This window comes from Mesoplodon bidens (genome assembly GCF_964165515.1).
Source record: "Mesoplodon bidens genome assembly, chromosome: 17".
Taxonomy (NCBI): Eukaryota; Metazoa; Chordata; class Mammalia; order Artiodactyla; family Ziphiidae; genus Mesoplodon; species Mesoplodon bidens.
This window is the reverse complement of record NC_138174.1, coordinates 22,337,463-22,362,073: the sequence shown is the minus strand read 5'-3', so window position 1 is coordinate 22,362,073 and position 24,611 is coordinate 22,337,463.

Sequence of the window (24,611 nt, the reverse complement as noted above, 5' to 3'; positions counted from 1 at the left end):
TACACAGGTAGCTTTACTAGTTTCCCTACCTTCCTGGCCGCATAATCATTACTATTAGTCTAAAAAATTCAGTAAAATGAGTTTGGCAACTGTGGTGCTTCAGGTCACTACATAACAACTCAACTCTATATCCTTTCCAGAGATGATTATCCTCATCCCCAGTTTGACACCTGTCCCTTTTCCCTCTCTGAGCTTCTCCCTCGTCTTGCTTGAGGTCACATGAAACCCCATAGCTGGGCAGGGGACACACAGCTGCTCTGAGTCCTCTGACTTTCTAGACAGAAGAAACATGGTCCACGTAGTTGCTTCAAGGCATCTAGTCTTCTTTCTAATATCGAGTCTTTCCCAGCCATTTTGCTCTCCAGGTCCCCCCAGCACATATAAGGATAAAATCTTTTGAGCAATTCAGTTAGCAATTCAGTCAACCAGAAGACACAAATACATAGGAAAATGAGGGAGTGATTTCCTCACAGACAGTTGTTTTTAATAAACCAATGTCTACTGCTAAGCAACCTTAATGATGCCTCTTCCACAAGTACAGCTAAATAGAATACTTTATTATTACACTGGATTAAGTTGATGCTCTCATGAGTCAGAGGGAGGTAACAGAGAAAGTTTTACTCAGGCTGCAGATGAGTGTAAAACGCTTCCCAAGAAGCAAAATAGGAGTGGCGTGCCTGGGCTGTGTTATTTAAGGCACATAGTTATTTTACTCACACTTTGGGTTTGACGCTTACTTGGGGAGTTAGCTGTAAAGAGCTGGATTGTTCATTCACAGCTAAGTGGATGGAGTCATGGTGTGGGAGACAGTCTCCCTGGTTCTCTCAAGAAGGCTAATAATTAAGGTTGCGGTTAGATCTTACACCAGACTAAGGGAGGTCCTGTGGAAGTCCCTGGACGTGAGAAGAGCCTTTGAGGCAGATTAGATGTTGCAACTGTCAAATCCCACAGCACAGGCATTATGCCAAGGGTATGAGGTGAACTGCGAGCCAGCCAATAAGAGCAGCAGGAGAATGGTACCATTTCCAACTGCTCCCGTCTCCTGACTCTGTTTGCAGAGGTAGGGCATTGGCGAAGCCAGCTGCACAGTTCCTTTTGCAAAATTTAACACACTGGGTGGCTACCCCTCCCACTGCCCAAAGCATGGAAAAATCCTTTGGTGTAATTTCCTAAGCCTCTAAATATATATGTCCTTTAATACCTAAATGTGGCTATTTCCACAAAGCCAATCAGTTAAGGTAAAGAGCAAGATTTGGAGGGCGGAATGTCTGGAGTGGAGAAGGGGGATTTCCCAGAAAATTCAGTATCTTCTTTATAACTTCTTCATCATCATCTTTTGGATACTGCAAAGAGTCAAACTAAATTTTCCTTTTGCCTCCAGTCAAATGAAACTATTAAGCTGCCGAAGGTGACACTGCGGGAAGTGTGCAGATAACTACAAGAAGTGTGAAGAACTACTGCTTTGACTAATTTTGGGGGGTCCATCTTTGACCCTTTGCTCCCTCTTTCTTGTTCCTCATCTCTAAAAACATGACCAAGACCTGAGGCTTCTCACACCAAACCTCCCTGTGTCTCTTCCTACTGCTGTGTCTCCTTCCAGGTCACTGTTTCCTCATACTTGGACCATGGAATAGCCTCTCAGGTAGAGGTGAGAAAAATTGAGCTCCACCATACTCTCCTTCCTGCTGGAGGGAGAAAACAAAAACAAAAACAAACATGGCACAAACTGGGTCATCTAATTCTGAGTTAGTGTCAGAGTCATTGCAGGAAGCCATTTAGCTTCACTTAGCTTTGAGGTTTCCATCTATATAAGCAAAGCTTATGACTTGCTCCCTACTCATTACCCAGGATTGTACTGGGAAGATTTATGAACACACGTTTGGAAAGCTCCTGAAGGAGGGAAGAAATCTGATCACTGTGTGTGTTCATCATGAGGAAAGATCATCAGAAACTAGTAAGCCAACAACAGACTATTGGAAAGGAAAAGATGGAAACAGCCACCACCCGGGAAAATGAAAGAACTCACCTCCAATCTGATGAAAACTGTGTGCAGTGAGGACCGGCAGAGGAAAGGTACAGTGGACACCAAGGGAAGCTGCAAGAAGCGGTGGAGATGAGAAAAGGATCAAGCAGGCACCAGGATCCAGGAGTTGACAAGCTATCTTGGGAAACCAAGCACAGTATTGGGGAAAGCCAAAAATCCAAGATCTTCCCACATAATCCCTGCTTTGGAGATGTTGTATATCTTGTTGGTTACATAAGTATAAATCGTTTTGAATATTCATCAAACTCTACACCTAATGTACAGTATATGTAAATTTTATCTTACTTTTAAAATCTATCTATCTAAGCCCATTCAAATCAGTGAGTTCCCTGCTGTGCCCACGAGCAGCTATACTCCATTACCAATTTTTATAACAACAGTTCTCATAATTATATTCAACAAGATGAATGTATGCAAATATGGATATTCATGTATATCATAATAGATACAATTAGATTAAAACTGACTTTGTCATTCTCTAGTAACTGTTATTTCTGCACATCTATAACACACTGCTAATCCTTCAAATGCCAAGTGCCTTTGGAATTACCAAAAATAAAATTAGATTGTGTGCAGCAGACTTTTAGTGTTAAATATGTTTTACTGATTTCTAATTCATTAAAAATTGGTCAAGCATGTGTGGAAATGTGAAAATTCTATTTAGCAGAATATTGGTTTGCCCAAATGATACTATACTCTTAACAAAACCTAATAATAGAGTTTACTATATGTATGATTTAGACTTTGGGGAAAAAATAGGTAACAACAGTTATAACTGAATTCATGGATTAGCTGTTGTTTGGTTTGCAGTTCTAACACAGAAGATAAATCTTGCTTAACCCAGACTAGTGACCTACTGAGAATAATCCGTATCTGAAAGGAGCCTGAAGCTGGGTTCTTGCTAAAGGAATATCACACTTTTGTAAATCACACATACTTGTGAAATTCAAGTTTGTGTATTTTCTTTCCAATAGAAACTTCAGATAAACAAAGAAAGAACTTATTTGAGAATAGACAATAAATATAAGCCAGTCAGTTCATTTGCCGCCATTTCTTGTCCACATCAGCACAGGCTTGATCTTTAAAGTCAGTGAGGTGCAATTACCACGTCATCTTCCTCATCATCATTACAGCATGGGTCCTCTGAGACTCTGAGATCTGCATGCAGGAGAGTTATCCAGGACTGCCCTAGGGCATAACACCTGTAGGATAGCAGAAGGAACGACTAGAAGGAAAAGTTGAACCCCACTGCAATGGCGACAGATATCTAAGCTGATCTCAGGAGAGACTCTGAGGGTGAAAGGGGGCTCTACTGATGACCCTTCTGGGGCAAAGGGGGCCAGAACCTGTACTCTCACATCAACCCATCATTGAGCCTGGGACGCCCCAGGAAAGGGACATGACCTTGAGCAAGAGAGCCTCCTTTGGCTCACGGAGCTATTGGCGGCCAGGAAAATGAATGTCTCAGACCTGGGGGGGGCATCTGGTGCTGTATCACAACATCCACTACAATCTTCACGTTAGAAGTCTTTACTAAATGGCTGGCCATGTGCTAAGCTTTTTACACACATTCTCTAATTCTCACTATAGTCCTGTGAGGGAGATAAATTATCACCCCTTTTTACAGTGGGGGAAACCAAGGCTTAGGAAAGCTAAGTAACTTGCCCCAAGATCACCCACCAACTGCTTAGCAGTACAACCTGTGTTCAAACACAGGCTACATGTCTCCAAAGTGCTTGCACTTGACCAAAACCCTGGATGTAGAGTCAGGAGGCCGGGATCCCCTCAGTGACAAGCTGTGTAGGTTTTACCACATGCAGCTCTGAATCTCTTCTTAACCTGCAGAGGGTAGACATCTTTCTGAAACGTTCGGGCACCCTCTAAGGCACCAGAAAGTGGGGAGCAAGGGGCAGATTGGTCAGGGCTAGCAGAATAACTCTCCTGTGGATGTGCCCTCCAGGGCTCTTGGTGTCCAACCATCGATTTGGAGGTATCTACAGGGGACGGTGAACTTGAGTGCCATTAAGGCCAGTTTCAGTATCCAAGGAGCTTTTGGGCAGTAGTGGTGCCTGCAGTCAGAGGGGTGGGAGGGCTGTAGTTCTGGGTTGTCCATTCACCTGGAAGCAGGACTCTAGGAAGTGGACAGGGACAGGGAATTCAGCAACAGCGGAAAGATGTTACATGTCTCAGCTGACAGGCGCTGTTAGACTCTAGTCTGGCTGGACCAGTGATCCTTTCTCATGGCTTCCAAGGCCATGATGATGTTTATGGCAGACATACTTCTCCCTCCACATCCATCTTTTTCTCCCACCTCCTGCTCTACCTCCAGTTACAATGAGTTGCTTTCTTTTTCTACAGCATGTACTGTGTGCCTTCTCAGCTTCAGGCTTCTGCCTGGAACACCATTCTCCCTGGTTCCCTTTCTTTACCTGGCTAACTCCTACTCATCCCCCATGTGTCTACCAGGACTCTTCCAGGAAGCCTTCCTTGACCTCCCAAGACTGAGTAGGTGACCCTCCTGTGTTCTCCCAGAGCAGCCTGTGTCGGGAGGATTATATAAGGACTGGCACCTAACAGCACCCTGCAAACAGTGGCCATTATTCTTCTTCTTCCCTGATGGCACCTATCATTCTGAATTGGAGACTGTGCGTGCTTTGCCTGGGCCTAGGCCTTTACTCTGTCTCTACCATCCGCCACATTGCAGAGCATACAATAAATGCCTGATAACTATTTGTTGAAACAATAAAAACCTCAGTTACACAACTGGGTAAACATGGACAGGACAGCATGGGGGAAGGGGAAGGGAGGGAGGTGGCTAGGGCTCTCTTGCAATCTCCCAGAGACTGGCCCACAAGCCAGTGCCAGCCTCTGCCAGGAAGTAGGTCTGAGCTTTCATCTGCATTGGCTGTTGTGCTCAGGGTTGTGTAAGCAATGGGGAGGAATTCCTTTCTGGCTTCAGAGCCTGTAACTGAGAGGGCAGACAGGGATGGTCACGTGGGCAGGATCACTGTTCACAATGTGATTCCACCTTTTTTTTTTAGAGACAGTGCGGCGTATGGAATATACATGGAATCTTGGGTCAGACACACCTGCATTCAAATCCCTGTTCCTTTACCTATGGCTATGAGGTAGCTTTAGGTAAGGGCAGAATCTTTGGGGCAAGACTTCCTGGATTTGAATTCTAACTCCTCCACTTCCTCACTGTGTGACATTAGACATGTTACATCACCTCTCTGTGCCTTGGTTTTCCTCATCTGTAAAATGGAAATAATAATTTCTTCTTCACAGGGTTATTATGAGGATTGAATGAGTTCATAATTGTAAACTTCTTAGAACAGGGCTTGGTGTATAGTAAGTACAACGTAAAGGTTTACCTGATCATTCGGAGCCTCCATTTTCTCATCAGAAAAAAATGGATATATGTAGAACACTTGGTTCAGTGCCTGACATATGTCATACTCCCAGTAATTATTATTATTATTTCTCTTACTATTACTTCCTTTGTAAGTGGAAGATACTTTCTTAGGGTGAGCTAAATTGAAGAATAGAAACTTTCTTCCAGTGGATACTATTGGTCTCTATTGATGATTGAGCTATTTCTATGTGGTTCTGAGCCAGTGTCTTCCCCTGTGCCTTGTCTTCTTTCCCTAATGCTCTGAAAACCTTCCTCATAGACCCAAACACTCAAATGCATACCTACTTCTCTGATAAATGAGCAAAGGAGGGGTGTATTAATTTTCTTGGGCTGCCATACAAGGTACCACAAACTTGGTGGCTTAACACAACAGAAATTTATTCTCTCACAGCTCTGGAATCAGAAGTCTGAAACCAAGGTATTGGCAGGGCCACCTCCCTCTGAAAGCTCTGGTGGAAAATTCCTTGCCTCTTCCAGCTTCGGTGGCTCCAGGCATTCCTTGGCTTGTGGTGGCATCACTTCAATCTCTGTATTTGTCTTCACATGGCCTTCTCCCTCTGTGCATCTCTGTCAAAATCTTCCTCTGCCTGTCTCTATGAAGGACACCTGTCATTGGATTTAGGGTTCACCCTAAATTCTGGAAGACCTCATCTTGAGATCCTTAATTATATCTGCAAAGACAATTTTTCCAAATAGGCTCACATTCACATGAGTTGGGAGGTGAACATATCTTTTGGGGCCACCTATTCAACCCACTAGAAGGAATAAAAGGGCCCTAACTGGTTCCAAATAGAATCCATCCCTTTACCTTGTTTGAACCTACATGTATTTCCTTTTCCCTTTTCCTTTCCCCTGCACACCTGTTCCACTCTCATCCATACTTCTTTTATGGGATGTTCACAGCCAGAGGGGCAAGCAAGACATCCTGACCGACTAATCTGCTGCTTCCTGGCTCCACTCTGGTCCACGTCTGTACCTGATTCCTACCTCAGGATTCACTGTCAGCCCATTGTCTACTTGAGCCCATGAAAGCTTATTCTGGTTGGCCCACTCAGTTGCCTTGCAGATAGCCAGGAGAGTTGGATGTCACCCTGGGACCTTGCAGTGCCAGCTTGCCCCACCTGGCTCTTCACCAGGGTTGCCTTAGCCACACATCAGATTTCATAGATGAGGCCAAAGCAGGAGACCCCGGTGAGCTGGAACAAGTAGGGGCAGTGGATCTGGGTCAGAGCAGGAATTATGTTTGCACTTGGACCAGGCAGATAGGCTCAGAGAAGGAATCTGGGTCAAAAGCTTGGCAGACTAGTAGGAAACATGAAGCCTGATACACAAATTAAATTGGAGACTAGCTCTTCATCTGCACAGTCCAGTTCTTGGTTCTCCAGAGTCTGATTGAGGTGGGTCTGTGACATGTGGCATATCATATGTTGTAAGGGCCAACTAAATTTAATGTGTATTCATTGAGCATTTGCTATCATGCCAGGATCTAGGGATACAGAGTTAGAACATAGCAGGCGACACATACACATAAAAAACTAATGTCATGGGGCAGTGAGAGGCCCGCGTACCGCAAAACAAAAAACAAAAAACAAACTAATGTCATAAAATGTGATAACTATGTGCAAGTGTTATAAGAGGTCCAGTTCTGCCCTGGGTTAGGGAACGGGTCATGATGGGGGCACAGAGGAGGTAATATTTCAGTGGGCTCTTAAAGAATTCAGTAAGGAGAGTGTGAAAGGACAGCCCAGAAAGTATACTATCCAGCTGACCAAGTGGGTGCCTCTTCCTCTCCTCTTGCTTTGTGTTGATCTCATCCAAAGCCTAGACCTTGCATAAAAAGAACCATTTTTTGCACAAGATCTATTTCTGATCGGCAATCTAAAGACAGATATCAAACGTGTTCTACAAATGGGTCGTGGCCCAGAGAAACAACCAACCAGAAGGGCCTCCAGTTGTGAGGAACTGGTTTGGTGGGTACTGGCTGGATAGCAGAGGCCCCACCTCCACACCTACTGCTATCCACGCAGTGGGAAACTTTATTGTATCAACGTGTTTCAGTGATACATCACTATTGAGATGATCACGTGGCCTGTTTGGATGTCTTTCTTATGAAAATTTTTTTCTATTTATTTTACATATAGAATATGTTGTCTCTCAAACCCCAAGAAGGCATTTCTGATCACAGTCTCTGATAAAAGGGAAGGAGGCTATTGCTCATTACTCCCTGTCCCATATTTTTTCAGAATTTGATGAATATGTATTTGAACTTTCTTGGAGGTCTCTTGTAACCCAACATCTTTATAATTAAGTGATATTATAAAATTAGGAAGTGGGGCATCTTCATGGAATATTAATTTTATCTAATTATTATTAAGTCACATTTAAGTAACCTAATTGGGTACATAGGTTTAAATGTTTCCCAATATTAAAACAAACATGGGTATATTATTCAGCATTTAAAATATATATATATGTTATATATGTATATATCATATATGTCAGCGTTGAATATAAAATTCAAATAAATTTTAGAATCTAAAAGTTGACCTCAAAATAATGAGAGAAGCCAGACATGTGAATCCATTTATATGACATTCTGAAAAAGGCAAGATTATAGGGATTAAATTCATCTCAGTGCTTGCCAGGGGCTGGGAGAGGAAGAAGGAAATTGCAGAGAAACACAAGGAAATTTGGAGATGATAAAAAATGTTCTATATCTTGATTGTGATGGTGGTTACATGACTGTGTATACTTGTAAAAATTTAATTAACTATACAATTTACTTTATGTAAATTGTATCTCAATAAACCTGACTTTTTAGAAAAAATTCAGGTTACTCCAGGCTCCCTTTTCAGGCTAATTCACTGCTGCATCTACTCTTTCTTACTTGCTTTTGGGAATACCCACATAGAAGAGTTTGAGAATTACCCATTTAACATCTCTTCTCTTTAAAATAAGGAGTTTTGAGTATGATTCTGAGTAAGATGGATCCCAAGACCTTGAACAATTTAAACATGAACAAGCATTTCAGGAGTAGGAGGTATAGGGCAACTTCAAATGTATATAAAATACCAACGTACCTACACACAATGTTTTAGAGATATGTAATCATTTATCTCAGCCTTCCTAAACTTCTTTACTTGTGAAATGTTCACTTGCTGCTCTATATCAATAAGGCAAGTCTATCAGTTTCTTGTAGTGCAAAGAACCACAGATTAGGTGGCTAAAACAAGGGAAATTTATTTTCTCACAGTTCTGGATGCTAGAAGTCAGAGACCAAGGTCTCAGTGGAATCGGCTCCTTTGGAGGCCTCTCATCTTGGCTTGTAGAGGACTGTCTTCTCTTCCTTGTGTCTTCACATTGTTTTCCTTCTCTGTGTGTCTGTGTCCTAATCTCCTCTTCTTTAAGGACACCAGTCATATTGGGTTAGGGCCCACCCTAATGACCTCATTTTAACTTGATTAACTCTTTAAAGACCCTATCTCCAAATACGGTCACCTTCTCAGGGGTTAGGACTGCAATATATGACTCTGGGGGGAACACAATTCAGTCCAGAACAGCATGCTTCCCACTCCTTACCTCTCCAGCCATATGACGTCTCCCAAGATGTACCTTCCTCCTTTATTTTTTTTCACTTTGGTTTCCTCCCTGCTCTGTCAACATTTGCAAAAGGTGGCAGGAAACCCAAACACTCTGACACCCTAAGGTGCTCTAACACTGGATGCAGGCCCAGATGGAAAAGTAGGCCATTTAATGTGTTTGTTTTTGTTTGGGTATATTCCTACGAATCCTTTCCTCAAAAGGTTTCGTGGAGCAACTTTGAACTCTCAAACTACATCCGGAATGCATCAGACATGTAGAACAGAAACTTAAGTACTTCCTACAGTGCACATAGCCTTGAATTTGTTGCCACCACACATATAAATGGCGAGAAATGCTTGAATAGCAAATCTGCAGTAAGGCAACAATAGTCCAGTTTTTAACCCCAGCTTCTGCTGCTAGTGTGGATAATTAATGGTCAGACAAAAGTCAGGTCCAAAAGTAATTCACCTCTGAGCAGTACAATCATTTCAAGCTGAAAAGATTCCTCTTCTCACTGAAAGGCAGGGAGACTTATTGAACTTCTGGCAGAAGGAGCATCAGTTCTGGCTCTGCTTCCTCTACCACAAGACGATATTCCCAGGAAGCTTTTGGAGAACTGGGAGCAAGTCCAGTGGTCTTTGCATGGTCTCATAGAGCAGCAAATGGAAACATAAGTAGCTCAGACTCTCTGTATAAAAGCAGTTGATGCAAACTCTGTACTCTTAGGTTCAACTTTTATGCAAATAAAATACTGACAACTCTTTACAATTAATACTGGGACTAAGAAGTGATGAGCCGCAAGGTTCTGTGTGACACATGGATAAAGATCAGTGAATGACACAAGATCAGGAAGATAAAACGCGAAGGGGACCTATAGATACGAAAAAAGGCAGAAACAATTCAGGTTATAACATCATATGTCATAAGGGAGGAAACTGAGTGATAATCATATATTGGCTGCCCTTTATTGAATGGCTCTTATTGTGCAAGGCCTGTGCTAGGTGCTGTGCATGGGCCCAGGCCTAGAACAGCACTGCCTTTGCCTCTTAAGATCCCTCGTTTGCAGATGAAGATAGTGAAGCTCTGTAACATGCAGTAAATTAGAACCCAAGCACCAAGTTTCCCCTGATGCTCAAGCCCATTCTCTTCTGCTATCCACTGTAACAGCCATTTACTCATTAGTAGTTCATTGTACTGAGTAAACAGAACACGGAACGTACTGTTTTGCTAAGTGTGGTTTCAATTCTCAAGTGATTGTTTCAATTCTCTGCATAAAGTTCAAAGAAGCCATATACCAGTAGATTCTGCTAAGAGGGTGATGCTTCAAACAGAGGAACACAGTTGATGTTTGCATTCGAGGCTCTGATGTCCAGAGAGGGCCAACGTTATTAAAGAGAGTAGCTCCTTTATTTGAAGGGGTGAAGTTTGTCCCTTTCTGCTCAAGTTACAGCAGTTGGGAAGGTGTGGTCCCTCCACGGATGAGGTTGCTGTCCAGTGGAAGACAGGACAGGCTGGACAAGAAGTGCACAGATACATTGGATTACACTATCCACGGAGTGATGAGGCGGTGGCTGTAATGCTTGGTGCAAATTAGCAAGGTTGACAGGAGCGACTGGGAAGCATCCAGAAGGGAAGACACCCGAGGAAGGAAAGTGAGTAGAAGAGAAGAGGGAGCACTGGGTGATGGCAGTAATGGTGGTTTTAAGTGCTGTTTGGCCCAAACACTTAACAGAGCACCTGAGCATGGATGGGTAGAGCTAGGAAGGCTTTCATCCCTGGGTTGGAGTCTGAAACTTCCACCCACATCTTCCCAAACTCTGGTGCCTTGGCTTTTGAGTTTCCACAGGCTGTGACTCAAACCTGGTGTTTTCTTGGGTGGGGAAGGAGTAGGACAAATGACTAGGTCAGCAGGGAAGAAAGGGATGACTGGCAACCATTATCCCTGCAGCCCTGGAGAAGGGGATCCTGCCTGCCTGGCCTGACTTCTGCTCTGACTCATGCTGTGGCTGTCACAGTGCCTCTGACTCACCCAGGCTAGAAGCCCAAGAACCAACACTGACACCTCCGACTCCCTCAGGCATCATATCTGGTCTCCAACACAGAGGGATTTTAGCCCCAGACTATTTTTAGAACCCATTCCCTTGCTCCATCCCTTGCTTTGGGCCAGGCCCTCATCCTCCTAAACTGGTCTTCCTGCCTCTAGTCTACTCACTGGAATCCATTCTGAACTCCCACATGTGTGATCTTTCTGAGAAAGAAAACAATCCGATCATGTTCCTGTTTCCTTTTCCCAGAGTTCTGGTTCTCAGCTGGAGGTGCCTCTGAACTCCACAGACCCAGGAGCAAATTTACACATGTGTGACACATGGCACAGGTTGTTAATGATGAACAAACGCTACATCTCCGCATATTCTACCCTCCCCTGTAGTTAGATTGGGGCATGTGACTAGTTTTGTCCAATGATTTGTGAGCAAAAGTGACAAGGTCACTTCCAGGCTGAGATAGGGTGCCTCCTCAGTGCTCTCTCTTCCCCTGATGCAGGGACCTTGGAAGATAATGTTCTCAGTGGCTTTACTGCAACATGATGGGGGGCTACTGTATAGTGTAGACATAACTTTTATATGCACTGGACCTGACTTGAGCAAGAATAAACCTTCATGTCTTAAACCATTGGGATTTGGGGGGTTTGTCTAAGGCAGCAGTTAATGTTCTATATCCTTTCTCCACAATTTAATAACATGCTTTATCTCATGCTTGTCCATTGCAAGTTATGGAGGTTGGATGACTTTTTTTTTTTTTTTTTTTGGTACGCGGGCCTCTCACTGTTGTGGCCTCTCCCATTGCGGAGCACAGGCTCTGGACGCGCAGGCTCAGCAGCCATGGCTCATGGGCCCAGCCGCTCCACGGCACGTGGGATCCTCCCGGACCGGGGCACGAACCTGTGTCCCCTGCATCGGCAGGCAGACTATCAACCACTGTGCCACCAGGAAAGCCCTGGATGACTTTTTTGAAATGGGAAACAAATTACTTCTTAATAATTGCAGGATTGGGGGAGGTTAAAACGAAATCTATAAAGACACGATCCACTGGAAAGAAAGTATAAAAAGTGAGTCCTTAAGAGTGAATATTGGGGACAGCTGGCCTGCAGAATAAAGCCCAAACATGAAGCTCATGTCAAAGCAGAGAAGACATGAAAGTCTTTGTAGTTTTGTTGGCAATGGCTTCTTGTTGCCCTGTGTTGTGATCAGCTTGGACGTCATTGTTCCGCAACTGCACATTGCCCTTCCATGTGACCTTGCCCTTGCAAACACTAGTCTGTCATCTTCAGCCTTTACAACTCCGCCTCATCCTTCAAGACCCAACTGAAATGTCACCTTCTGCACTGAGCTCCCAGCTCCCTCAGCCATGACCTCAGTCACAGCCTCTCTTTCATGATATTGGGGTTTTATCTATGCATGTCTGCCTCTTCACTAAAACACGAACTTCTCCTGCACAAGTCGTGGTTCGTTTTCATCTCTGTGTCCCTGAGCCCCTAGAATAGTGCCTGGAACACAAGAGGTGTTCACCAACTGCTTTGGGGTACCTTTCTAGACACTTCAGATGGGTTGGCCACATGTGGCAATGAATAAACTACATCGTTTTATTAAACTTCATAAATACTACGTTTTTTTATGAATTGAAGGTTTGTGGCAACCCTGAATGGAGCAAGTCCACTGGTGCCATTTTCCAATAGCACTCACTTCGTTTCTGTGTGTCACATTTTGGTAATTCTCACAATATTTAAAATTTTTTCATTATTATTACATTTGTTATGGAGATCTGTGATTGGTGATCTCTGATGTTACTACTACGTCTCACCAAAGTCTCAGATGATGGTTAACATTTTGTTAGCAATAAAGTAAATGAATTTAAATTATGATTTTAATTTAATGTATGTACATTGTTTTATAGACATAATGCTCTTGCACACTTAACAGACTACAGTATAGCATAGACATAACTTCTATATGCACTGGGAAACCAAAAATTTCACGTGACTTGCTTTATCACGATATTTGCTTTATTGCGGTCGTCTGGTTATCTCTGAGGTCTGCCTGTAGTGAAATTGTCTAGACCTTCACTTGTAAAATAATTCTATAGTTAAGAATAATCAGTGCCTCAGCACCAAGCTCTTGGCACATGTTCAAGGACTATAAGCCCTAAATTATATATGCTAGTGTGTAAACTGCCAATCAGACACCACCTTCCACAATGGAGGGACAAACATAATGAAACCTGAGTTTGGTAGAACCTAACAAAACTGCTCATGTTACTTCTTCATCTCTCCTTAACATGGAAAACTGTCACCTTTTCTGTATGTTCTATGCACATTTCAGCTCCTGCCCTCAGACAGTCAGGAGTATGGTTTCTTAAACAAATTAGGAGATTTGATAGCCTGACATAAGGTTGTCTAATGCAGACCCAGGCACCACCAGTCCCCTCGCCTGCAGCCCTGGCAGACAATCTCAAGGACCACAAGGTCCCAACCGTGAGTCTGGAGCCCACCTCACCACCCCACACCATCCCGAGAGCTTCTGCTGGTCAATTGGAGCTGGCACTTGAAATGAATGATTCATATTCTAGGTTTTAGTTGTATAAAGTCAGGACCCCAATGCATAAACTGTCCTAAATCTTGTGTCTATCTCTGGGTCATTTATTTCTGGATGAAAGACAGTTGCCTGTCTTGCAGGATTTGTGTTCTTTATCTCTCTTTCTTTTTTCTTTTTTTCTCTAAACATACAAGGCAGTATACAAAATTCAACCATTATTTCTCAGTGAACTGAACATTAAACTACTATAAATTTTCAAGGCCTCCGTGATCTGGTATCTCTCCCTCTCTCTTTTCCTGTTAAACAAAGCCAGGCTGTGTATGGCGTAGTCCCCTTAAGCTGTTTCCTCAATCTATAGGATTGTGCAAGATGCAACGTTTTGGTGAGTCACTAGGTGGCGTCTATGGGAGGCACTTGGTGAAGTCTCCCCGAAAGTGCTTTTTTAGGGCACTCCACCGTTCTCCATGTTGTCTGCCATTGTCTGGTGGGCGTGTTGGAGTTAATCCATTGCCATCTGTCTTTATTTTGCTAACTTACTCAGTTGGACGCCACACAATTGAGCTCTGCAAAGGTCGGCTCTCCAGTACAGCAATTACCAAGTCTTTCTAAACAATATCACCACACAGCATTCTTCCTGCCTTGAAGCATTCAGGCTCATTTTGCCTTGCTTTGCTTATAGGGCTCTTCATCTTCAAAGATCGAGAAAAACTGGTCTGAACTCAAAGCCACAACAAGGCATGGCTCCTCTTTCCAAACTGAGAACATGCTAATCGACCTGTTCCTATTGCATTAAAACCCCCAGGCGGCACAGCAGAGGACGTGGGCTGTGTCCGTACGGCCCACATCGGCACCACCACATCCTCCAGGATGCAGGTACTCAGAGTGCATTTTGTGGTTGTTGATGATGTTATTTTCATATCTGAGGGGCTGGTAGGAGGGGTGAGGAGTGAAGCAGAAAGAAAGAAGGAAAGAGAAGGGAGGGGAGAGCAAGCTGGTATTTGAATGGCATTCTTCCATTGCTATTCCAAAAGAAGGATGAATTAATCACTTCAATGGCCTAGAAGTGGTATTTGTCCTTCCATTGCTTGTTTATTCATTCATTCATAATGTATTGAAGACCTACTGTCTGTGTCAGGTGCTATACTAGATGCTCCAGATATAGATGGGATCAACTCACCAAGAGTCACTGCCCTGTTGGGGCTTACAATCTGTAGGGAGACAGATATTCATCAAGTAAACACAAGAGCGAGTGAGACAGTCGAGGTGTTGTACATGCACGTCATAGTGGCCCTCACCTAGACCGGGGTCAGAGTCATCTCTGAGACAGATGAAGATGAAGAGGGTTTTAAAATATCACTCTTCTTCCTACGCTCCCATGTGCTAAGTACTCTGCTTAGCAATTAGCACATGCTAGATTCGTATTTGGTGACCATATGGCAAGTTTTTACTGGGCATGGAGAGAGGAAGGTCCAGCAGAATGAGAACCACAGTGAGAACACAGCCCAGTCCCTGATGAAGAGGCAAGAGCTTCTCTTACACAAGCAGAGACTTCAGCTCTCCCTGTTCTGTTAACCAACCCCGGGATATGGCTTGTTTTTCCTTACAAATTACGTCCTCCATAACCACTTGCTTTCACCCTATTTCCCCACCAAAATTATATTAAAATCTTCTTCCATCTTCTATCTTTATTGAAGTCCATTTTGTTCAAAGTTTTAAAGTCCTGATCAAGCAAAAGTGAATTAAACATTAACCTGGTCGTTTACCCTGCTATCTTAGGGTAGTTCTTCAGCTTTGATTCACACGCCGAGTTTTAAAAAATACAAAGCAAAGAAGAGGCAAGAAAAAAGGAAATCTCCTACCATGTTTATTTGTCTTCTCCATCGTATTACTGTACTTTCAGGAGAAAGTACTATTTTATTCCACTCTACAGGGTTTCACCTATAAAGAAAGCAAAGGGAGCCCATATCCTGATGCATTGGCATACGAATCAAGCAAAGGCAGGCCTGCTCATCTGTAGTTTTTAGGAACTGCAAGGTCCCTGAGTTTTGTTATAGGTGTTGGAATAGATGGACCTTTGTTGGAGTTTAATGTGGCCTCCCCGCTTACCAGTGCATTTGTGAATGACCCAGTCTAAAAGGATTTATCTTGACAACCGTACTTGTTTGTCATTAAATATTTGAGGTCTGAGTCCTTTAAGGTCATCTCTGGGAGAATTGCACCAACAGGTAGTTCGCAGACCAGCCCCAGCTGCAGCAAGAACACAGGAAGACTTTGTTTTGCTTTGTCTTGGTTTTACCAAACTCCTCCTGGACGCTGACTCCAGGTTGGCAGGCACCTGCCCTTCGTGATGGCGGGGTTCTCCTGCGTGGACACCAACCATAACCGTCGGAAAGTTCGGGTGGGTGGGGCTGTCCTGGGAGAGTGGCTTGATCTGTGGAGCGGCCATGAGTACAGCCACGTGCCCTTCTGCTCCCACCTCACTGGGATCTACATACCCCGTGGACCTGGTGGGGTGGCGGGTGCAGAGGGCAATGGGGACTCCAGGGGAAGAAGAAACATTCCTGGAGCTGTGGGCAGACATTGGAGAGCCAGCCCTTTACAGTGGCTGCAGCAGTGACCATGGAAAACTCCGAGGAGGTTGCTGAAGGCCACTGGAAGCAGCCCTGGCGATGTTCTTCCCTTATTGACCTCTCATTACAGGCCACATAAGTGAGTACTCATTCTTAAGACTTTCCCTTCTTCAGCTTATGTGACATGAACCCTGTTGTTTTTGCTTCTTTTACCCTGAGTGACCTCTGTTGGCTTCCTTTGTAGACACTTGTTTTACCCTCTCCATTTACTCATTAACCATGGTCATAAAAGCCTTGGTTAGAACTCCTGCCTTCTTTCTCCTCTCTTTTCTGAGATGTTCCTCCCTTTTCTTGGTTAGAGCTACAAGTTTTCTAGAGAAGATACAGCTGGGATTCAGCAAAGGCAGAGAGAAAGCTAGCATGTGTTGATATGTTGAGTTTTGCTATGACCTCAGAGGCCCTGATGCAGGGCATATATGATGCCTCAGTCCATCCTACAGTAACCCTGCAAGGGAGGTGTGTCATTACCCTTTGTTCTTTTGTACATTCGTTCCTTTTGTCTGAAGATTTTTTTCTTCCTCCCTCCTCTCATCTTCCAAATTTCTACTCATTTTCAAAACCCAGTTCAATTACCATTTCCTCTGCAGCATCTCTCTTAACTCCCCAGGCCCCTTTAATCTCTTTGTCTGAATTCCATGGCCCTAACATCATCCTTCTGTTAGATCAGTTACCACATTACATGCACAGCACAGTTTTCAAACTTCCCTACTCCCCAAAATTGTCTTTGGGGTGCTAGAGAACAAGACGGGGTCCTATCTGGCTTGATATCCTAATATCACGATACCTAATAGGTAGGCAGGTGCTTAAGAAATATTCATTTATCGTCTGCTAGCTAGCCTTTGTTAGCTCCATTCATCATCTCAAGCAACCCTCACAATAACCCTGTGAGGTAGGTCATTATCCCCACTTCACAGATGAGGGGAGTGAGGTTTAGTGAAGTTGAGTAAATTGCTAAGATCCATGAAGGCAGAATCGGGACATGAACCAATGGGAACTGAAGCCAGGGTCCACACTCTGCCACGCAGTCACTCCCTGGCTCTGGTGACACCTGCAGCTGTCGCTTGACGATGAAGACAGAGGAACACTCAGCAAGGGCCCTGGCACAACCCAATGCTGAATAAAGCATGCATGAGTTTATGAATTAATGGACAACGGAGCAAATGAATGAGTCCATGCCTATCAGTCTTTCATGTGGTCCAGCCTAATTCCTGCTCATCCAACCTCCCCCATTGCTCTGACGTTTCTTCCCATAAATGAGCCTTCATCTCCTCCCTGCCCGGTTTCATGCTGACTACCTACAACACCTTCTTGGTGAGTCCCTCAGCCCGCAGCCTCCTTCCTCCTCTGCCCCGACCCCAGCCATTCTACACACAACTTCTGAAAATTAATTCTCAAGCCTCGTTGTTAGATTCACACTCAAGGATGGATGTCAGCTTCTGACCCACTGTTAAGTAAAACCGAGGTCCTCAAGGCTGACTATAAGAGTCATTTCCCTTCATGTATCCATCATTTCAAAAGTTAAATTTTATTTTATTGAAGTATAGTCGATTTACAACATATCCATCATTTTAAACCGAGCAATTTCGTTTACTGCCCCTGGTCCACAATGTGCCTGCTTTGCTTCCAGATCTTTGCCCGAGCCATACTTCTGGGAATACAGAGATTAAAGCTTCAGTCTCTGAAGTTCACAGATTAGTGGAAAGACAGCTGAAAGAGCAATTACAAGGCACTATAATTGTGGGAGGCCGTTCAGAGGAAAGCCCGGTTGCTATGGAAGCACATAGGACATCCTCCCGCCACATCTGCAGTAATCTCATCTCTCAGCTCCCTCACCAGCTCCACTCACCTCTCCCAGGGTGCTTCCTATGCCTGCCCTTTCACTTGGTCCCTCCAGGTCCTCCTCCTCTCATCTGCAATCAGATTGTTCTACTTTTATCTGTACTTTTATTTTTAAAGATTGTTTTGATGTGGGCCATTTTTAAGTCTTTACTGAATTTGTTACAGTATTGCTTCTGTTTTATGTTTTGGTTTTTTGGCCACAAGGCATGTGGCATCTTAGCTCCCTGACCAAGGATCAAACCCACCCCCTCTTCATTGGAAGGCGAAGTCTTAACCACTGGACTGCCAGGGGAGTCCCTATCTGTACTTTTTGATTCATTCATCTGCAATATATATATATATATATATATATATATATATATATCTTTGAACTTTGCCTCCTCAACTGATGAACTATAATGAGAGAGGTGAGGATAAAAGAAGGCAAGCCACAGGAAGGGTGGCTGCCTTCTCAAGGAGAACATCCCCGAGGGATGAAGAACAATGTAAGAGAAAGGCATGGATGGCTTTTGCTGCACTCACCCCAGCCGTCTCCTTTGGTGGTAGGGGGTGTGTCCTGAAGTGAAAGGATCAAGGTGTAACTCAACCCTGATCTACTAGACTTCCAACAACCTGTTGGGAACCCCCTAAAACGGCAGCTCACAGATGACAGGCTGCTGTTTCCATACAGCTGAACTGATCATGGAGGATATCAGACACGCCCTTGGAACTCTCAGAGAAGCTTGAGGGGTGAGGACTGAAAGAAACCTCAAGGCCCCATGGGGGACACAGCTGAGCAAACACAATTTGATCCTAGAGGTTGACAGCCTCATTTGTGTCCAAGGCTAATGAACCTGGGGAACATTCACACATACTCCAGTCGTGGCTCTGTAATGATTTACCAATCGACTAAGGGGAAACAGGCTCTCCACGAGACGATCCCAGGAAAAACAGAACAGCCAGCAAGGCTCAGCCTGGCCTGGCTGGTGCCACAAGCTTCCCCACCATCCTGCCAGGAAAACTCTGGCATTCCAGCATCTGGATCCGAAACACTTGGTTGACATGGAGACATGTCAACAACATCTACGGGAGTTCCCTGGTGGTCCAGTGGTTAGGACTCCGTGCTTGCCCTGTGGGGGGCACAGGTTCGATCCTTGGTCGGGGCACTAAGATCCCGCAAGCTGCACGGCGTGACCGAAAAAAAAAAAATCTATGTTTCAGCTTTCTTGCTCTCAGGTCTGGCGTGTTCCTCTCTGGCTCCAACCCCCTTTGCCTCCAGCCTTCCAAAATCACATTTCTCCACTTCAGTCACCTGTCCTTTGAACCAACCAGTCATTGGGTTGAGGAAGTCTCTGCTTCCCTCACAGTCCTGAGGAGTGGGTGCTGGGAGCTGGGCTGAGATGGTTACCTCGCCCGGCTCTGCCATCCTAGGGGCTCAGCACCACCGGGCTTGGGAGCCTGGCGAAGCTCCCTTGCCACAGGGGATTTCACTTTATGTCAGCATTTTCACCGGCTGAGGGGGTGGCAGGGAGAAGAGAAGCATGGAAAGAAAGGAACACACCACAGATCACTGAACTCAACAAAGCTTTGAAGTAAAGTTGCGGAGATTTGGTAAAAATCCAGAAATCTAAATACTGGGCTGTGCTTATGAAGTTTGCTTATGCGTAGACTTAAGCAAACAGATCCCCCATCTCCTTGACAACCAGAACACAAGCATGTTTTACCTCAATTATCTACTCTCTTTGACGAAGCCAGGGCATAATTCATGGAGAAAAAACCCCAAAAGCATAGGTGCTAGGTGAAAGAGTTCACGTCTCTTAGACAGTGTTTATCTCTCATTCCTCTCTGCTGGGAGTTCACCTACACAAACTTATTAACATCTCACGTGTCGAGTTGATCAGCCATGCCTTCTACTTGCTGGTGGAAAGCTAATATACCTTCTCCTCTCCCTATCAGTCGACATTATTTAGGAGATGGAGAAGAAAATTTGCTTGAAAGGTTGTTCTGGAAAGTTCTCTTTATAGAGACACACCTAGGTGGCCACAGACACTATCTATAAATAGCCTCCTTTGTGTGGGAGGGGTAGGGCCATGTTGTCACCATCCTGAACAAAGAGGAGAGGCCTTCCTCCTCCTTGGAAGGACGGACCCCACACACGTTTGCTCTCTTGGTATGCAAGACAAGCCACATCAGTTCCAGGGTGTTTGATGTGAACCGAGCCCAGGGATTTGCCTAATAAATTGGACCATCTCAAGGCTATGGGTGGCAACAGCCTCTGAATGCTTCAGAGTTCCAGGGGCACAGTCTCACGAGAGAAACAGCAACCAAGATAAAGCAGTCAGCCCTGGGAAGATGGCATCTCAGCCCTCGAGTCTGGAATGCTCATTTCCCCATGACTGTCCTCACCACCACAGTCCCAAGGCCAGCAGGGAGGATGGTCAGGGCAGCAGGACAATGTCCTTTCTTCCTCCTGATTGGACATGAAGGGCCCTAAAGGTGGCGTTTAGAGCAAGTCATCACCTTGAGCACAGCACACGCTCACACATCTAAGCCTTATCTACCCAGTTGGAGTCTTCTCAGGATGGAGGCAGCAAGGACAGGAGCCCAGTGGGCAGAGAGGGAGGGAATAAAGGTGAGTATAGGGTCCCCACTGTTCAATTCAAGTTTACAGCAAACATGATGAGAGGATGAAAGTGGATTGCTGTTCCTCCTTCTCTCCCTAGGCCAGGTCGTTTCAGGATAAGTTGGGAATCTGTGCGAAGAAGGGGAGGGGTTTGTGAACACCTGTATGTGAACACAGGGTGTGTGCACCACCCCACGTGGATCTGCATTAGAGTGAGTGCCGGTGCCTCTGGACATGCACGTGGAAACTCATGTGATGCTGCAAACAATACAAGCACTACACGTGTTGGCCTAACCACAGAACAGTTGCCAAACCCAACTCTGATGGGAAAAGCCATTATTTTCCAAGAGTCGACAAGTGCCCTGTTCTCATTCCAGTTCACCCTCGGGGAATCACTTAGCATCAGTGGGGGAAAGGAGAAGCATGAAGTAATGAGATGGAATGAGCCAAGGAGGAGATCTACCAATTATCAAATTCAGCATCCTAATGGGAAGGTCACTCAGTGTGGGAAAAAATAGGATCCATTAGGGATGAGCTCCCAGGTGGCCCTCTCAGAAAAGTGTTCTGCTGGCTTATGCCGAGAAGCAGGAAGGGACAATGGAGGGGCTGGCTGTGTGGCCTGCCTCCAGCCCCACTGGGGTGGCTTCAAGTGCCGTGCAGGTGGATTCGTTGACGGGTGTTTCTTGGAACCAGTAGCAGATTTATGGCAACTGATTACACAATCATAGCTGGCCCGGACAGAGCTCTTGTGCAATTACTGGAACCCTGCACTACTACTCCTAATTCACATAACAAACATCCTCCACCTTCTTACTGAGAAGAGCTAATGTTGATTGAAAAGCAAGCGTTGTTCTCAACTCTTCATATCTATTACCTTAATCTGCCCAGACCCCTACAAAGTGGGTGCCATTGTCACCATTTCCATTTTACAGAAGAGGAAACTGAGGCATAGTGAGCGTAAATAACTTCCCCAAATTCTCTCAACGTATGCAAGTGGCAGGATTTGAACATAGGAAGCTTTATTCCAAATAAACGTATCTGCTTCCTACATTGCTTTTGCACAAAGCACTACACAAGACATCTGAAAGAGACTCCCAGAAATGGCATGGTCCCTACCTTAGAGGAGTTGATGGTCTGGGGGAGAGAGACAATGACATTGCCTTCTGACTTAAGCAAACGTGGCGATTTGGAAAACATCCGTTTCTTTTGGTAACTATTGGTAACCTCTTACGGTTAGAGGCACATGGGAATTATAAATCCCCTCTCCCACAACCTCAGAAATGTTGGACTGAACCCCATCAGACAAACAAGCATGCATTGGCAAGCAAGCGCAAAAACAAGCATTCAAACTCACACAGTGGTTTAGGAGAAGACCCACTATGGCCCTGGCAGTCGAGCGAGTGTCGTGCATGAAAGGCTGACACTGGGGCAGACACGGTGACGTTCTTAGGAGAGCACTGGGCAGTTCTGGCTCCGATCAGGCAACAGGGTCCCCCTTGAAGGAGAGGACAGAGGACCAAGTGGCTGATGTCAGGCCTACATCTGCCAGTTTCTTATGTCTTGTTCATAAAAGGGCGGGGGACAAGTGGGGCCTGTTCAATATTCCTAACCAACCACCAGTGTTGACACTATTCAGTGTACCAGAGAAAAGATTTCACTAAAGATACGGTGAGTGCTAGATAACCCCTCTGCAGATGCTGACTCATGATCGGGCATGTCATGTGCTGGTTAACCATCCTAGAATGTTGCTTCCTGATTTCACAGATTATGTCCAGCGACCTCTGTGTCCAAAACCAGCATCCGTTGAGTCATTTTGATCTAAGTTAGTATCTCTCAAATGGTACTGTGCTGTTCAAAAATAAAATAACCAAGAGAATATCCCATAATACAGGAAACATTGTAAGGGCTTGAACACAAGGCAAAGCTCTTATATCAAAGGGTGATTTGGGGGGGAATATGCCTTATATTTATTTATTGTCATATAAAAAAGCATGTACTGTGTGCATGACACATAGCAGATGCTCAATAACTGTGTTTCCCTCCCTCACTATCTCATTTAATTCTCATAAAAAAGCTATAAGGAAGTTAAATTTTTGTTTTATAGATGATGAAACAAAAGATTAAAGAGTTTAAGTAACACGACTACAGGTGGCCACTCTGGGTTCATACTACAAAACCGATGCATTCATGGTATCAATACTGCCTCTCCAACACATGTAACTGAGCTTTGCAGAATACTGTATTTACAAAGCACTTTCACGTGCACTGTTTCACTGGATCTTCAGAACACTCCTGTGACATGAGAATTATTATTTTCTTCACTTTTAAGTGGAGGAAACAGGTAGTGGAATTACAGCAATTTCCCCAGGTTTTCTAAGGTGAATGAGTCCGCAGAATTTGAACCCGTGTCTTATGACATCCGAACCTTTGCTCTGGGCTCCACACCATGTGACATCTCAGCGCAGAGCCCAAAGCTGGCCAAAGGGCTGAATGTGAGCTGAACACCAGCGTGCTCCATTCATGGGCTCCCAGGATCCAGCTGGCTCGTTGGTGTTCCAGAACTGCCCTCAAATCCCATCTCAGCAGCGTGGAGGGACCACTTGTGATGAGAGTGATACCCAACATTTTTGTGGCATTTTATAGTTTATAAAGTACCTATCTTATATGTCCTAATTGTGAAGAAGCCACTCTAAAAACAGAACATTAAGGTGACCATATTTCTCAGGCTGGTAGGTAGGACCAGCCCTAATGTTATTCTTGGACGCTAGAACGAATTCCCACATCCCATAGAGGCCACTTTCCTAAGTGACACTCCGCATTCTTATTGCTTCACTTAATCTCCCTGAGGCTACCTTGATCTTCTACGTATACTTTTCTCAGGATCCTTTTAAAATAGATTTGCTATATTAAGATTATAAAAATAGTATGTGGCTTTTGTCACTAGTTTAGACTAGTATAAAGGAGCAAATTAGCATTAACAAGTAACCCACTAACCAAGATATGCTAATTTTACTATCTTTAGACAGGTATATAATATATATTTATATGTATATATATATATATATATATATATATAATATTCCATTATATCTACCTGTATGTATGTACCATTATTTATATGTTAATGAACGTTTGCTATTTGGATTGTCTTCAATGTCTACACAACATTTCAATGAAAATTCTTGAATATCCATCTATGTATACTTGTCTAATTTTCTAGAAATGGAATTGCTGTTCATAAGAATGTACTTTTTGAAGGGTTTTAGTACATATTGACAAATGACCCTCCAGAGAACTGAACCAATTTATACTCTCACCAACAGAAGATAAGATCCACCTTTCCCACGCCTCTGCCCACAGTGAGAATTAGCAAAATTTATTCTTTAACAAGCTGATAGGGGAAAACAATAACTTGGTTTTTCACTTTTCTTTCACTGTGAAGGTGAACGCCTTTTTAGCGGTTTATCAGTGAGATGATCATATAACCTACTGTGCAGTTTAGAGTGTTTTGAGTGGAAAGGGGTGCTGACCAGAAGGGAAGCAAACGAAACTCATGTTACACTACTTACTGGCCATTGCATTTCTTAGTTTGAGAATCGCTTGCTTATAACTTTTGCTTATTTTTCTATTATGTTGTCTGTTCTTAATGATTACCTGAAGATCATATTACAATAATAATATTAACACTTTGTAATTTATGTTAAATATATTTTCCTGATATGTTGTTTATTTTTAATTAGAAATTAAATAATACATGAACATTGTTTTAGTTTGTTTCACATTTCTTTTTCATTGAAGTATGGTTTTTTCATTAAACTTTTTGAGACAGTTGTAGATTCACATGCAATTCTAAGTAATATAGAGAAATACCCTTTACCCTTTACCCAGTTTCCTCTAATCATAGTACAAT